The following is an 18060-nucleotide window of genomic DNA, read 5'->3' as shown; positions in this document are numbered from 1 at the left end:
AATGCATTAGTATGTGGATAAGTGTTTATATGTGGTGATATGATCAGCAGAACAAAATCTGCATCTTGATTTCTGGAACATTCCTCATCCTGCTGAAGATCATTGCAGTGTTATGACTGTTATCCCCAGTAGCATCCTGGTCCACAGTCCAGCATCCTTTCATTGTCTGATTGCTGCTTGTCTTCATACTGCACCAGACATTTCCCAGTCCATCAAGTCTCCCAGGAGCTATGGGACACTTACAGGTAGTATCTTTGCAAGGATAGCTCTCTGGCTGATGCTGCCACACTCGATGTTATATTTGCTGTATAGGGCATTGAAAGCTATATAGCATCCAGGATGTTCTGTTTTTTCTGAGTAAAAGTAAAATGGCAGATATCTAGGGTTCTTGTTTGACCTTCCTGAGGATAAGGCATCTCTAACTTTGTATCATTTATTTGAATTATACCCCTCCATCAACTCCTCATTTCACTCAAGTATGATTCTTCTGCTTTATTGGTGTATAACCTTTCTTTACAAAGCATTACTCTGACTGGCTGACCCTGGTTCTGTTAGTGCAAATCCAGACTGCAGAACCTCATGTACTAGGCAAATACCCTACTGCTGAGCTCTGTTTCCAGGACTCACACAGTCTTTTACATTGTGAATACTTATAAAACTTTGTCCTTATAATTTTTAATTCTTGCAGGGCAATGGTATTTTTAAAAAGAGGTCTGGAAGCACTAGAGAGAAAGTTTAGTGGCTAAGAACACTTGGTGCTCTTAGCAGAGGACCTGGGTTTGGTTCCCAACACCCACATGGTGCCTCATAAACATCCATAATTCCAGGTTCAGGGCATCCAACAACCCTCTCCTGGCCTCCGAGGACAGCAGGAGCACACACACTGTACATGCATGTTGGCATGCATACACATGCATAAAATATTTTCTAAAAAGAGGATTAGAAAGTCTTCAATTTTTCAGCATAGCCTGACTTTCAAGGTGAGTATTTTTCTATGTACTTGGACAAAATGTAGTTTGATGCTTAAATCGATCAATGATTTCTTTATTCTGTGGTATACCTAAAACACCACCCCACCCATCCTAAGCAATGAATAGCATGTGTTCAATGGAAGAGGAAATGGGTATTTGGGGAAAAAAGTATACTTGGAAGATGAAATAGGTGTTATTTTACATTTGTCATAAATACTAACTAAACACATGTATCTTCCTCTTCTAAGACGGGTCACAATTTATATAACAACACACTAGACTGTCTGCTGGAGAGCCATTGACCTCAGAGAGCAATATAGAAAAAGTTGTGGAGGAGAACCATGATTATTCTTAGTTGTTAACTTGACTACATCTGAACTGAACTAAAATCCAAAAATAAAGGCCGCATTAGTGAGTTTTTTTTTTCTTAAATTGAAGTAGGAACGTCCACTTCTAATCCGAATCTTGCAGTGGGCAGATCTACCTATAATATGGGCCACACCTTCTGCTGACAACCTATATAAGGACATTGAAGAAGGAAGCTATTACTTGTTACCTGCTTGCTCTCCATAGCAAATTCATCCCTTCACTGGTATTAGAGCCTACTTCTTCATAGTGTAGTGTATACTGAAGACCAGATGAGATTCCAGCCTCGTGGACTGAGCTACTTCTGGATTCACTGGCAGCCTCTGTTGGATTAGCTGGAGTGTAGCCTGTAAATTGTTCTAATATATCATAAGATCAAATACTTCATAACATTCTATAAATTATGTCACTCTAGAAAACCCTGACTAATACAGAGGAGATAGCCCTGATTTACCAAATATGTGTGTTAGTGTGTGTGTGCGTGTGTGCGTGTGCATGTGTGAGTGTGTATATGTCTGTGTGTGTGTATGTGTGTGTGGGGGGGTGCAAAAGTTAACACTGAGTATCTTTTCAGTCACTTTCTACTTTATTCTGTGAGTCACTATCTCTCACTGGAGTTCACCAATTTGGCTAGACTGACTGGACAGTGAGAACCAGATTCTCCTGTCTCCAGAGTTGAGACTATAGGCTCATACCAGTGTGCCTGGATTTTTACATGGTCCATGTATTCAGGTCCTCATACTTGTACAGAAGTACGGTTATCACTAAGCCCTCTCGCCAGCCCCTCTAATAAGGTTTTTCAAACTGAAGAGGATGATTCAAGACATTGAGGAATTTGTAACCCCCTTGTGAGTGGGGACCTGCGCTATCTCAAAGTGCTAGTATATTTGATGTTTTTATTGTGTTTGTGAAGCCACTGAAAGAGCTTGTAAAGAAATCCCTTAGGGCATGTTTCAGGAAGCAGTGTCAAAACTATCATTGGACAGAGATATGTAGATCCAAACAATTCTTAACTTATAACTCAAGCTTTTTTTCCCTGAGTTGATCCCATCGTAAATGGTTTAGAGGCCAACTGGTGTTTGAAGTCAGGAAAGCAAGAGGACAACTTTATTCTTCCTGAAAGGATGAGTAATCCACAGATAGTTTGAAATATCTGCTCTTCAGAGTTGATTGCATCAAATGTTATTTACCTCAGTAGTCACTCAGTCTTGTTTCCTCTATTTTACAAGAAACTGAGCCCCAGGGAAGGAAATAGCTGAAATTTCAGCTCATTGCTATTCATTCTGTGGTATTTCTATGGCACAGTCTGCTCACATTTTAATCACAAAGTAACTATCTACATAAAACTTTTGCATTTCATAGTTGTGGTAGCATGAGCTTATCATAGTGCCACATTTTTTCATTCCTGAATTTTCAAAAGAATATGTAGAGAGCAAAGAGTTCAGATCCATTGTGATGGGACCAAAAGGCAAAAAAAAAAAAAAAAAAAAAGCAAGACGTTAAGGGAATTTTGAAATCATTTTTTTCAGTGTTGAGTACCTTATGCTATAATTATCTACATTTTAAGTTAAATTTATTGCAGAATTGTTTTCTTTTGACTTCTAAGAAATCTTAGTACTAAATGTCGCAGCACCACAAAATAAATAGATTGGTTAACTTGACACCAGTTAGTGAATTTCTAAGCCTCCAATTACTTTGTAAAAAAGGTACTTATTTATCTATTGGTGGATGCATACATCTGTCTATGGATGTGTGCACACCACCATCTGCCTATGGTGGCCAGAGGATGACTTTTGGAGTCACTTCTCTCCTTCTACCCTCTGAGTCCCCGGGATCGAATCTAGGTTCCCCAGCCTCCCTCCTAAGACTGGTTGGTCCAATTAGCAGGCACCATCTCATGAATAGTCATCTCACTGGCCCTGACCACAGTTTCTTTCTTTCTTTCTTTCTTTTTTTCGAGACAGGGTTTCTCTGTGGTTTTAGAGCCTGTCCTGGAACTAGCTCTTGTAGACCAGGCTGGTCTCGAACTCACAGAGATCCGCCTGCCTCTGCCTCCCAAGTGCTGGGATTAAAGGTGTGCGCCACCAATGCCTGGCATGACCACAGTTTCTTAGTGATAAGATGAAAGCTCTTGTTTGGATCACCTTCTCTAAGAGTCAGTGCATCTGTATGAATTCCATACCTCGCAGTCATGGCCAAGTCTTACTTGTCCCCAGATCTAATTGATCACCAGGTACTGGTGTGTTGACAGAGGTTTCTGTCCTACCCCATCTCACAGTTGTTTAGTCCCAAAGAAACACACTGAGCTCTACATTAATTATAAACTGGTTGGCCTATTAACTCAGGCTTTTTATTAATTCTTGCATCTTAAATTAGCCCATAATTCTTGTCGGTGCTAGCCACATGGCTTGGTACCTTTTATCAGTGAGGCCTTCTAATCTTGTTTCCTCTGTGTCTGGGTGACAACTGTAGACTGAACCTTTCCTCTTCCCAGAATTCTCCTATTCTAGTTGCCCCACCTATACTTCCTGCCTGGCTACTGGCCAAGCAGCATTTTATTAAACCAGTACAACTTACAAAACTTTACAGGGTATAAGGCCATTGTCCCCCAGCACTGGTGTCTTCTGTCATTTATATTTCCCCATACCCTTCTACTCCATGTGCCCTTTCTTCTCAAGGGACTCAGTATCTTCCATCAGATTCTAACCGTTTTCCCTCACTCTCTAGGAAATTAGCAAAATGATGCTTGTAAAACACTGATTTGACCAAATCATACTTTGGGAAATAGACTGTCTATGCTTTCTCTACTTCTGAATTATGAAGCATGCCTTGTCCTTCTCCCCACTCTGTCTTATAGCCCAGTCATTTAGCCAAACTGCACTGTTTAAGATTTAGAGGAGCTGTGCCAGTATCCTCAATGCCTAGGTTAGTGTCTGACATGCTATAGGTGCTCAATAAAAGTTTGTGGACCATAATGAATTGATTTAATTATAAATTTGAGCTGTAATAACAATATGTTGTTACTGTTTCTTTTCTTCTTCTCTTTTTTGTTGTTTTTTCAAGATAGGGTTTCTTTGTGTAGCCTTGGCTGTCTTGTAATTTTCTCTGTAGACCAGGCTGGCCTTGAATTTACAGAGATCCTCCTGTCTCTGCCTCCTGAGTGCTGGAATTAAAAGCATGTATCACCTCTGCTTGGTTATGGTAGTTACTTTCTGTCATGTTTCTTAACTCTGTAATGGGTTAGGTCTCTCTTCTCAGTGCTGATGATATAGAGAAGAGCACATGTCATGTGACATGGTCAACAATTTAGATGGTGAGCAATGTGGAAGCAGCACTTAGGTCGGTATTTTATTCCTAATGCTTAGCCCATAGCTGGACAGTCCACAACTAAATGATTAAATAACTGGATAAAAGAATGCCATGACAAGGGTACACTGTCAGTTTTGCTACCGTGTATTCATTTCAAACTGGATAAGACTTTTGCCAAAATTAGTAGCTAAAAACCTTAGTTTTAATGAAACTTACAAGAACAATGCTAGAAAGATTATCATTGCCGATCTCAAAATATATTACAAAATCTTAGTAACAAAACCAATGTGGTACTGGTACAAAAACAGACATGCAAACAAATGGAACAAAATAGAAGGGCCAAGCATGAATAAAAGTAACTATAGCCATCTAATAGATAACAATGATTCTAAAACATTAACTGGAAAGAAAGCACCTTCAGCAAACAGTGCTGAGAAAACTGAATGTCCACATGTAGAATAATGAAATTACATCAGTATCTATATCCTTGCTCCAAATGGATCAAAGACCTAAACCTGAAACACTGAAACTGCCAGAAGAAAACATAGGCAGTGCCCTACATGATAGAGGTGTAGGAAAGAACTTTCTGAATAGGACTCCATTTGCCCTCGAATTAAGGCCACCAGTTAACAAATGAGACTTCATGAAACTGAAACGCTTCTGTATAGCTATAGAACCAATTAACTGGGTGAAGAAGAAGCCCATAGAATCTTCGCCACCTATACATCTGACAGGATTAATATCCAGAATGTAAAAAGAACTCAAAAAAGAAGTATTAAAAAACAAACAACCCATTCAAAAATGGGCCTGGTATATGAACAGAGAGTTTTTAAAATAAAAACTAAAAATGGCTAAGAAATATATTTTTAAAATGTTCAAATCAGAAAAATGTTTTAAAGTGTTAGAAATAAGAGAAATGCCAATGAAAACAACGTTGAAATTTCATATTGCACCAGTCAGAATTGCAAAGATCAATAAAGCAACAGGCAAGAAACGGCTGGTGAGGAGTTGGGAAAATGGAGCCCTCATTCATTGTTAGTAAGATTGCAAGCTGGTCCAGCCACTCTGTAAATCAGTGTGGAGAATCCCAAAAAGGCTAAAAATAAATTTACCATCTGCTCCATCTATACCACTCCTTGGCCTCTGCCCAAAGGGCTTGACATGCTACCTCCTCAGGTTCACTGATGCTCTACTCACAATAGCTAAGAGGACAACCAAAATGTCCTTCAACCGATGGATAGAAAAATGAAAATGTGTTACATCTGCACTATGGAATACTATTCAACTGTAAAAAAAAAAGAAACAAACCGAAATCGTGAACTTTTCAGGTAAATGTATGGAACAAGAAAAGATCCCATTGAGTGAGGTAACCAAGACCCTGAAAGACAAGCATTGCATGACTTCTCTCATTGGAGGCTCTTAGCTCTTAATTTTTAGATGTGAGTATATAATCTGGAGTAACTGCAGAAACCAGGAGACTCAGAAGGGCCCGTTATAGGGGCTGAGGGCAGGCAATAGAGAAGGGAATAGCAGGGTACAAGTGATCTGAAGGAGGAAATAGGAAGAATGAGAGGGAGGGAGAGAAGTACAGAAAGAGGGGGAGGGTAAAGTGACAGTAAGAATGCCTGTAAAAGTCATCAGGAACCATACCTTTAACTACCTAAAAACACCTATAATACATGTGAATTGATATATACACATACATATACAGTTTAAATGAAAATTTCCCACTTTGGCTGGCAATGCTTCTCCCAAGAACCATAGACAATCTGACAAAAACCCCAACAGCAGGCACGAGAAGCCCTCTTTTGAGTTATTGTTCTGGGTTGTCCAAGAGACTCCCCAAACATTATAGATCACTGTTGTTGCCCTTGGTTGTCTCTAAGATGTGGATGGTAAGTCCCTGTTGCAGACGATACCATGCACTTCATGCATAGGACCAAAAGGACCTGACATGGATATGGCATTAAAAAACCTCCCTGAATATAAGATGTCATGGTACCAAAAGGCACCGTGCAGGTTTCCAAAAGGCAAGAAGCAACCGATAGTCTTACCCAGCTATCAGACCTACAAACTACAATAACCAGCATGGCATCATATCCCTAAGGGTGCAACAGTGGCACTCATATCTTGGCAATAACCAATAGTTCTCTAATTGAAATTAAGACCTATTCAACTAGAAGGAAATCGTGTCTGGTACTGGAAGCCTAGCTAACTACTGGTGAAGACATGGATCTTGGAGAACATGAAGCCACCACTTAATGGAACCAGCAAAAACCCCAACTACATTCTAAATATTTATCCTTATTCTCACAAATGAGTGTAATGATTGTCCCTCACCAAAGAAAAGTCTCTTTGCAATAGGTGGAGACCATTACAGTAAATCACAACCAATAAAATTACAGAGTTGTAGAGCCCAGTCCCAACTGATAAATCTACAACACACCTCCTGCACCAAAGACTCAGGGATTATTGAGGACGGGTGAGCGGGCAGATTGTAAAAGCCAGAGAAGCAGTAAGTTTGTTGTGAGATCTTGTCTCCAAGGAATGTCAGAAACTAAATCCATAAAGTCTCAGCAACAGGGCTGTCTAAGAATGATTGAATAATTAGACATGCTAATGTAGATGAGGGAGAGCTCATGAGGTCTCGACTGTGGACAAAGAAGAATACTGAGACCAGAAATAGCTGTTCCCCAGGGTAGACTACACCAATTGGCTATCGGATACCAAATGGTCAATCCTAATAACACATAAATACAATTAACGTTATAAGGACTGAGAAGGTTGTGCTTATATATTTGGGAAAAAGACATGTGTATGTAACATTAATTAAAGGAAAAGAATCCATGAAGTTGAAAGAGAGAAAGGTGAGCAGTATATGGGAAGGCTTGGAGAGAGAAAAGGGAAGGAGAGAAGTGCCATTAAATTATAATCTCAAAAATTAAAGAAGAGTAAGACTAAAGTCAGACAAGGTGGCACTACCCTAAGCCTCGGCATTCTGGGAAAAGGAGTATTGGTAAATTGGAGTCCAGCCTAAACTACATAGTGGGGTCTAGTTTCCAAAATATAAAAAGAAGAGAAAAGGGAAAGGGGGGAAAGAGGGAGAGGGGAAAGGAGGACAAGCAAGAGAAGTTTAATACAAATGTGTATACTTTTTTTGCTATTGGGACTTTTAACCCATGGATGTGCTAGTGGAAGGAGCAAACGCTGGCCCCTGCCGTGACTGCATCATCAGGATGGGAAAAGGAGAGGTGGTGCTTTTAATGCCACTGGGAACTGCTGGAACTGTACAAATAATGCAGGTATTTTGGGAGGGAAGAATAACTGGAAACCATCAGGCAACAGGGGCTGAGGAGCAGTTCTCATTGTGTGTCCGTATTGACTTCGGGAAATGAGAAGGTATTTATTTTACATGCTATGGAAATTAAACAAACAAAAACCTATATGACCAAAAGTGAAGACGAACACATGCATTCAAGTGAGAGCAGGGAAAATTACACTCGTCTAGGAAAAGGTTCCATATGTTCTCCAATACCTAGGCACAACTGGGTGCCGCTTTAATGACTTTCCAACTGCACCCCGTTGCTCTTAGGTATTGAAGAACATATGGTGTGTTTCCCCTTTAACTGTGAATTTCCTTGCTTTTGTCAGTTGGTGTCTCAAGCTTAATGGATTTTAATGCAGCTTTTGGGGGTGTGAATACAGTCCAAAGTTGTTATTAGCAAGGCCGTGCTAATAGTATACACAGATGTTATCTCTTAGTCTTCCCCAAATCTGCTGTGAAAAATCTACATATACCAACTTGACTTTGAAATTGTTCATAAAAGCCCTGAGAGACTTTCTGAATCGGGCTCCTCAGCTCCAAACTTAGCATGGATGATAAATGACCATTTAGTTGCCAATATAGCACAATATTTCCATTTCCTGCCTTCCCGAAGGTATTGGAAAGGTTGTACGAAGTTCACACTCACAGTATGTGATCTCCAACAGGCTAACTTGAACCAAAACCTTTTCAATTAACTCAACACATTCCTGTATAAAGCCAGCCTACTTTAGGCTCTGTACAAATATGTCTTTATTGATTTTCTTGGCACAGATCCCTCCTGAAATTATAGTGGAATCTATTCTTTCAGGTGATGTGGAAAAGAGGGCACTGTCCATGTATGGCAAATGTTGGATGACAGAAGAATGACCAAGATTTCACCCACAAAAAGTTCTAGATTTCACTTGATCTTTTCATTGCCTCTGAGAATGTTAGTGAAACCGGAAAGGAATGGGAAAAACAACCCTCCATTGTAGTCCTGCCACCCCCTGCAAATCAGATTGTTTTCATGTTTTTTAACCCTCCTATACTCAGTCAAAAATGCATACTTTTTTTCTTACATAATTATACTCCCAATGTAGGAGCCTTCAGAATGCAACTTTTTTTTTCAGTTTAAAATTATAATGGTAGGATTTCAGGGAATGCTACCTAGCACAGTTCTTATGAACAAACGCAACAGAGACACAGCAGAAACAGAAACTCATGTGTTGAGGTTTATGGGCCAGAACAACCCAGCATCTGTAAAGTCTAGAAAGCTTTCTGACTATCTTAGGAGGCTTGTTATTTATGCTTGAAACCTCACTAAAAGGGAGACAGAAAAGGAGCTGGTGATGATTATCTCGCCATTTTGAGATCCAGGCTGCCTAGAGAAAGGAGCTCAGTGTTGGCCAGTTGAGAAGGCCACCTTGGGCTTGGTACCATTCCAATCAGAGGAAGCAAGGCTGATATGAAGTGACACACAGCGGCTGACTAAAGACCAAGCCTTTCTGAAACTGATAGCTTCTAGCAGAAAACCACATCCGTTAACTGGGTACTTTAAGCTCTCTACAGAAAGGGTAGAGCTGGGTGATCCAGGCTCATTTTATGTGTTGTAAGCAACAACAAATACAATAAGAAATGCTGCAGATAAAACCTGGGATCAAATTACCAGAGTAACAAAATACTCAAGTAGGTTCAGAGGAAAACATAGTTTTCTTTAAAAAAAAAATGCATGCACATGTAAATTCTATGCAATCATGTGTTTCACCTAAAATCCACTCTTTTTAATGTTTTTGGTTGTCTAACCCAGTGGTAGTTCCCTTAAGACATAAAAAGTAATTTCTAGAATTAGTTTAACAAAATTGGCAATATGAGGAAAATAATTAGACTCCAAGTTTCTGGGTTTTCTTCTTAAGCTTATGCCATTCAATCAATTTCCTCTTTATCTTTGTAAGATTTTTTTATTATTATTATTTTCGAGACAGGGTTTCTCCGTAGCTTTTTTGGTTCCTGTTCTGGAACTAGCTCTTGTAGACCAGTCTGACCTCAAACTCACAGAGATCCGCCTGCCTCTGCCTCCCGAGTGCTGGGATTAAAGGTGTGCGCCACCACCACCCGGCTCTTTGTAAGATTTAATATCAAGCAATTCTTCAGTTCCTTTTTGGGTTTTGAGATGGAGTTTTACTATGTGGGTCAGTCTAGCTTCCAGGTCATGATTCTCTTGCCTCAATTGTCTGAGTGATGGGATTAAAAGCACACACAACTGCACTCAACTTGAAGCTACCATTTCTGGTAACGCTTCCAGTCTGAAGCTGAGGATGCTGCTAGCGAGGATGGAGATGGCAGTTGTTACGCTACAGTTATAAATAATGCCAGGAAGACCACGTTTGTTAGGCATTGCTAAAACAAATGTAGTCTAAATACCATTTTTCCCTCCAGTTTAATTGTTTCACATTTTAAATTTTGTTTTATGTGTATTAGTATTTGTCTGTATCTATGTATGTATGTATACTGTGTGTATGCCTGGTGCCGGTGGAGGTCAGAAGAGGGTATTAGATCCCTTGGAACTTAAGTTATATGTTGTGGGAGGTCCTTCCGCTCCCTCAGCCTATAGCCGCTGAGATACCAGCCCATTGGGGCGTGGTCTCTCTCCCTTTAAAAAAGCGGTCTCTCTCTTCACTTCCTGCCCCACCGGGGACTAGACTCCCTTCCTGGCTGCGCAGAGGGCTGTTGTCTGGGACGGTGATCTGTAAGTTTTTTCCCCTTTAAATAAATACCACCCTATTAATCATAATTCCAAACTGGTGTGGCATTGTTTGTGACTTACGCCTTCAGTTATAGACAGTTGTAAGCCAGCACATGAGTTCTGGTAATGGAACCTGAGTCCTCTACAAGAGCAACAGGTACTCTTATGCACTGAGCTATCTCTCCAGCCCCATTTTCTTCAGCTTTTATTAGAAAGCACGACTTGGTCACTTTATACTTACAAATTACTGGTTAAGTTAATTTGCCAACTTGCTCTACTTAAAATACTGACAGATGGAAATGCATCCACTTCTGGGAAGATATGCTAGCTCTACTTAGCATAAAATTCTACAGAGGTTCTGCATGTATCCCTAAGGAAGGCAGAACGTGAATTCCTCTGGGACTCTGGAGTAGTCTATCAAAACTGCAACATTTCTTTGAAGCCATCCTAATGTAAAAAGATCACAAACATTTGCATGTCTTTTCATAATATGCTTATGTTTGTTTTATTTTAAAACTATTTTACATGATGGGAAAATTATGTTACTTTCTTGTTGCAGTCTTCCGAGGAATTTCTATGTTCCTGGAAGGTCATAACATTTGTTTCATGACTTATTCTCATTCCATGTGTCTATTGAAAAGCACAGCAGGGCAGTTTTAAGACTGTTATTTTTCAACTATTTCAAGAAACACTTTAGTTAATTAATATCATAAAACAGTTGCTTGAAGCATTTTAATCACTGAACTTTAGATTACTACTATGGGATAATACATGAGAAAATTGCTTTGAAAAGCCCCTGATGTTATGTTTCTGTTATGTTTGACCATGTTTTGTTTTCTTCTTCCTCTCTCTGGACCTGAGCTCTTCAACCTTCTCAGATAACTGATTTACTTATGTGAATTTTAGAATAATTTTTGTTTAGGAATTTTATACGTTTATATGTGTTTTGATCAAATCAGCCCCTCATTCCCTTTTCTTCAATTCCTCCCCTATGCCCTTTACCTCTTTTGCCTCCCAAGTTCAGATGCTCTGTTTTTAAAAGCGCAGAGTCCACTTAGTGATGCCTGTGTGAGCATGAAAGATACAGGACAATCTGTTGAGCATGGGCAGTCTCTCAGGAGACACACTCTTTTTATTTTATTTTACTTTATTACTTAACAAAATACCAATCCAAATTCCCACTTCCTCCCCTCCTTCCACTCCCCTCCCACTTCCTCCACATACCCTCCCCTCCACCCCCTCCAATTTTAAGAGAGCACAAGGCATCCTGCCCTGTGGAAAGTCCAAGGCCCTCCCCAATACATCCATGCTGAGCAAGGTATACATCCAAAGAGAACAGGATCCCAAAAAGCCAGTACAAGCAGTAAAGATAAATCCCAGTGACACTGCCAGTGGCCCCTCAGTCTGCCCCAACTGTCAACGACATTCAGAGGGATTAGTTTGGCCTTATGCTGGCTCCTTCCCAGTCCAGTTGGAGTTGGTGAGCTCCCATTAGCTCAGGCACATTTTCTCAGTGGGTGAACCGTTTATGGTCTTGACTTCCTTGCTCATACTTTCCCTTCCTCTGCTCTTCAACTGGATCTTGGGAGCTCAGTCCAGTGCTCCAATGTGGGTTTCTGCCTCTGTTTCCACCTGTTGTTGGATGAAGTTTCTATGGTGATATTTAAGATAATCATCAGTCTGACTACAGGGCAAGGTCAGTTCCGACACCCTCTCCTCTACTGCTTAGGGTCTTAGGTGGGGTCATCCTTTTGTATTCCTGGGAATTTTTCTGGAGCCAGGTTTCTTGCTAACCCTAAAATGGCTCCCTCAATCAAGATATCTCTTTCCTTGCTCTCATATCTGTCCTTCCTCCATCCCAAATATCCCATTGTCTCAAGCTCTCCCCAACCCTCCCCTTCTTCCTTCCTCTTTCCTTGCTCCCCTTCCTTCCACCCCCACCCCCATGCTCTCAAATTTTGTCAGGCAATCTTGTCTGCTTCCAATTTCCAGGTGGATCTATATATGTTTTTCTTTGGGTTCATCTTATTACTTAGTTACTCTAGGATCATGAACTATAGGCTCAATGTCCTTTCTTTATGGTTAGTATCCACTAATGAGTGAGTACATACCATATTCATAGTTTTGGGTCTGGGTTACCTCAGATAGTGTTTTCTAATTCCACCCATTTGCATGCAAAATTCAAGGTGTCATTGTTGTTGTTTTTTTCCGCTGAGTAGTACTGTAATGTGTAGATGTGCCACATTTTCTTTATCCATTCTTCCCTTGAGGGGCATCTAGGTTGTTTCCAGGTTCTGGCTATTACAAATAATGCTGCTATGAACATAGTTGAGCAAATGCTTTTGTAGTATGATTGGGCATCTTTTGGGTATAGTCCCAAGAGTATTATTGCTGGATCCTGAGGTGGGTTGACTCCCAATTTTCTGAGAAATCACAATATTGATTTCCAAAGTGGTTACACAAGTTTGCATTTCTACCAACAATGGATGAGTGTTCCAGGGGACACATTCTTGAAGAATACTGACTCTTCTTCCATCAGCAGTCATCAGCTTCCAATCACTTTTCAGCTAGGAACTGGACTTCATGACTATCCTTCATTTATGCTGGCATTTTGGCTAGCTTGATCTTGTGTCTCTCTGATGCAGGCAGCACAGCTGCTGTGAATTCATGTGGACAATGGCCCTGGAGTGTCTGAAAAATGTTGCTTTCCCATGGGTGTTCACTACCTTATGCTATTACAATCTTTTTGTTCCCTCTTTGTAATGATCCCCGAGCCTTGGAGATATGGGATGGGATATAGATTTCTCATTTAAACTAAGAACTCTATAGTCTCTTAGTCTCTGAATGTTACATACTTTGGAATATCATTATCAATCACTATCTACCACAAAAAGGTTGAGAGGTGTGCTAAGCCTTGGGTATAAAGATAAGATATTGGGGGGCAGTTTGTTACTATATCCGTTTAGAAGAAAAATAGTACCATGTTCTCGCCTAGGAGCAGTGACTTAGCCATCAGTGACTCTTTGGGTTAAATAATGACATAAGGTGTTAGTTCTATTCTTGTGGGTGGGTTTTGAATCTAAACAAAGTGGTTGCTTACCCACTTAGCATCCACGCCGCTATTATACCAGTGGAGATATATTGCCATGCCAGTTGTTAGAAAATAAAAAGTCCAGTGCCAGGCTGAAAAGATGGCTTGGCGACTAAAAACACTGGTTACTCTTTCAGAGGAGATGGCTTTAATTCCCAGAACCCAAGTGGTGCCTCATAATCCTTTGTAACTCTAGTTATAGGAGATTCAGTACCATCTTTTGGTCTCCACAGGTATCAGCACACACAAAGTGCTTTTACATACATACAGGTAAAACACACATAAACATAAGATTGAAGTAAGAATATAAATCTTCAGAAAAATTCAGTGCCAGGTATGCGTTATCTCTTTTGGAGTTATTGACTGGTGTGTCTTCACCCAAATATTATTGGCTATCAGCATTGCCCTTGGTTACCTTTCAGAACTTATTGATAAGGCCCTGTTACTGAAGATACCACATACTTGAGTCACAGGACGGGGAGCAATCAAGCTGATATTAACGAAGGCATCATCCCTACCGGGTAGCTTTTGTAGTGTTGGGAGGTTCTATGCACACTATAAGGGAGACACCAGTCTTGTCTATCTCTGAATTTTAACATATAGTATCTTATTAATTCTTTGAGAATTTCATGCACATATTTGATCCCTGTTCCTCTGACTAACTCTCTCCAGGTCCATCTCAATTCCTTACTCCCGCCCAACTTCACATCCTCTTTCTCTTGAAAAGTAACTCACCGGGTCTTATTTGTGCTACTCATATGCATGTGACTATGGGGCTACCCTTTAGAGCATGATTATCCAAACAGGAGCCATACTTTTCAGGATACTTGGCTCATTCTGCCCCAGTAGCCCTCAGCTGTCACTAGCACCTCACTCAGTGGCGGATGTTTGGGTCTCTCCTCCTCCACGCTGGGATGTTTAATGGTTTGATCTTGTGTAGGTCTTATATGGGTAATGCCAACTGTTATGAGTTCAGGAATGACCTGGTCTTGTCACATTCAGGAGACACTATTTCATCAGCATCCTCCCAACCTCTGGATCTTATGGTCTTTCTGGCCCCTCTTCTGTGATGGTCCCTGAGCTTTGGGAAAGAGAGAGTGATAGAGATGTCCCATTTGTGGCTGAGCATGCCACAGAAGTTTATTCTCGGCTCTTTGATCAGTTATGAGTTTCCACACTAACCACCATCCACCGTGCAAAGAAGCTTCCTTGACGAGATCTGATGTTTTTAAATGTGAGAATTATAGAATGCACTTTGAAGTGAGGCTATCTTGAAATCAAATTCATGCCTTTACTTCTTTATCATTTGTCACTTACCTTCTCTGAAACACTATATATATATATATATATATATATATATATATATATATATATATATATATTTCTTTTCTGTAAAATAGAAATCACATGAAAAATTTTTGTGAGGACTTGATGGGATATATATACATACATACATATATATATATATATATATATATATATATATATATGTATGTATGTAAACGAGCAAATGGAAAATCCCCTAATAATTCTTCTTACATGCTTCATTGTCCTCTGGTGCAGATGGACTACAGTCTGGAATTTCTGGGGCTCTGGGCTCTTTGAGTTAGTACCAGTTGGATAAGGGAAGCATTCCAGCCATGTTCTGGTTGTATTCTCTTTGTTCTCTTTTGTAAATGTGTGGGTTGGAGTCTTTATCATTTGGCAGCAGCTCAAATATCTGCACCATTTTCCACTGGGAAAAAACAAAAACAATTGCTATAAAAGAATTATGAACTTACTCATATTTAAAGGCCTTACATGTGCGATTTTAAAATTGTCAGAATTTAGGATTGTCTTTGGTTGCTGAATTTTCATACTGAGATATTAAATGTTCCTTAGTTGAAAGAATTCTGATAATTTCATCAGAAAATATAGATTATATGTACTGAATAGGGATTTAAAAGTTTGATTTATAGCCTGAAACATTGGAATCATATATATAGATAACAAACACTGACATTGCTTTAGACATTGTTCTGAATGTATTAGATATATTAACTCATTAATCCTCTATGTAGAGCTTAGTTGTCACACATGTATTATCTGGCTACAGTACTATCCCAGATGAATATTCTCTAAGGCTTCATTTTCCCCTTGAATAATATCAGATTTCATATGATCAGAGTACAAATGGCAGCACTACGATTGCTTATCTATTCTCCATTCCTCATTTATATCCTCAATAATAATACTGTTAGTGATTAGCCAGGTTTCTTAGTTACAAACAAAAAGCTACCGATCACAGTTGGCATAATCAAGTCAGACTTTGTGGGTGCATAGTCAAAAAACAAGTAAAACAAATTGAGAGAATGATAGAAACTATGAATTGCTGCAGGGCAGGTTAGGGGCTTGACTCTGGAAGTCATTTATGCTGCCACCACGACTGGGCAGTTGGTGTTCCTACTGCTTAAAGGAAGTGTTCATCTCAGAAGTCTTGTCCTCCATAACATTATCCCATTAGCTAAGCTGAAGAAATTTGCCCAGAGAAGAGAGAATGTCATCATTTGGCTTTAGCGAGAGGTAGGCCTTTGTTTTCCATTTGATGTATGCTGTGGCAGAATTTTCCCAGTGAGATACTGATCAGTCACAAAGCAATTAAAATAATTGTAACAAACAGTAATAGATTAAAAATAATCTCCAATCCATCTCATAGTGTTGTTCTAAGGATAACATAAATGATAAATACTAAGGATGCCATGAGTGTTACCCAATATTACAATGTAGAGTAGGAAAATCAGTTCTTTTTGAAGCCGTTGTTAAGTTCTTAGATGGGGTACCAAGCCAACAAGGGAAAAGCATACAGAAATATAGTCTTCTGTATCATTTGTGAATAAGGGAATGAATCCACCAAAATGGTTAAAATTGTGACTCATGAAATGTTGTAGGAGAAAATGTACTAACATTAACAGGTGTTTAACCAAGAGAGTTAACAGTGAGAAATTCAGCAGGGCAGATTCATACAAATCCCCTCCTACTTCCCTCCATTTTGTAGGATAAGGGTGCACCTTTCCTGGGCCATAGGAAGTCTGCTTGTTTCATAAAATCTTAGTTGCTGTAGGAGAAGGGGGAACTATTTCACCCTGTACCTGATATTTATCAATTGCTTTCTCCTTGAAATGTTCAATAGCTAAGGTACTATATTTCAGGAATAAGATAACTTTCGACATCTGTACCTTCTCTTGATTTTTGGAAGATATTTTAATTTGGAGGTGGTATAACTCTCTTTCTAAATGAGTTGGTCAAGTATGTTAACAATTAAGTGCTTGCCAGGTGGTGGTGGTGCACGCCTTTAATCCCATCACTCAGGAGGCAGAGATGGGTGAATTTCTGTGAGTTTGAGGACAGCCTGGTCTACAAAGTGAATTCCAGGACAAGCTTCAAAGCTACAGACAAATACTGTCTCAAAAAAATAAAAACCACAAAAACTCAATTAATAGCTCAGAACCAAGCCTGAATTCTGATTCTATTACTTCCTATGTATGAAATCCCTAGTCTATGAGACCCAAGTCTCATAGAGATTGTTTCTTCTTCTGAGGAACAGGTTGCCCATAAGGCAATGGGAAAATTAATTAGCTAATGCATATGGGCTTAGCATACAGTGGCCCTTTGTTATTTAGGTATCATCAGTGGAAGAGTGTTGGAAAGGGAGAGTGGTAGAAGAAAGGTTTTCTGTACCATAGTTATCTTGTCAATCCAGGCATCGGTACCACTATATTTGAATCATCTATGTATATCTATATATCTAACCAAGTCTTGAACTTTTTGTGCCTAGCCTCTGTTCCATTTTTCCTCCACTGGCTCTATCCTCTCAGTCTCTTCTATTGTCAGTTCATTGTGATTGTTCAGTCTCAACATCTGTTGTATGGTTATCAACTATTTGAATAGGCACAACTGGGGAGAGGGTGAAAGGATCAGTGTCTGGTGAGTGTTAGGCTGAAGAGTGGTGAGAAGGTGAAGAGGTATATTACAGGGAATTATTGAAACACATTTTTGGGTTTTTTGAGAATTAAATATACATATGCAATGTATGTAGATCATATCCACCTCTCACCTTCTTCCGTTTTCCCCAAACTTCCTTCCCCCCCCAAAAAAATTAAAAAAAAATAAATAAAAATAAAAAAAAACTTCCTTCCCACCTTGTGCCCCCTCTATGGTAGTTTGAATGAGAATGGCCCTAATAGGTTCATATATTTGAATGCTTGATTCCCAATTGGTGGTAACATTTGGGAAGATT

This window comes from Microtus oregoni, unplaced genomic scaffold (assembly GCF_018167655.1).
Source record: "Microtus oregoni isolate MIOR12 unplaced genomic scaffold, Mior012 000052F_001, whole genome shotgun sequence".
NCBI lineage: Eukaryota > Metazoa > Chordata > Mammalia > Rodentia > Cricetidae > Microtus > Microtus oregoni.
The sequence above is the reverse complement of the archived record's forward strand: the minus strand, read 5'-3'. Positions refer to the sequence as shown.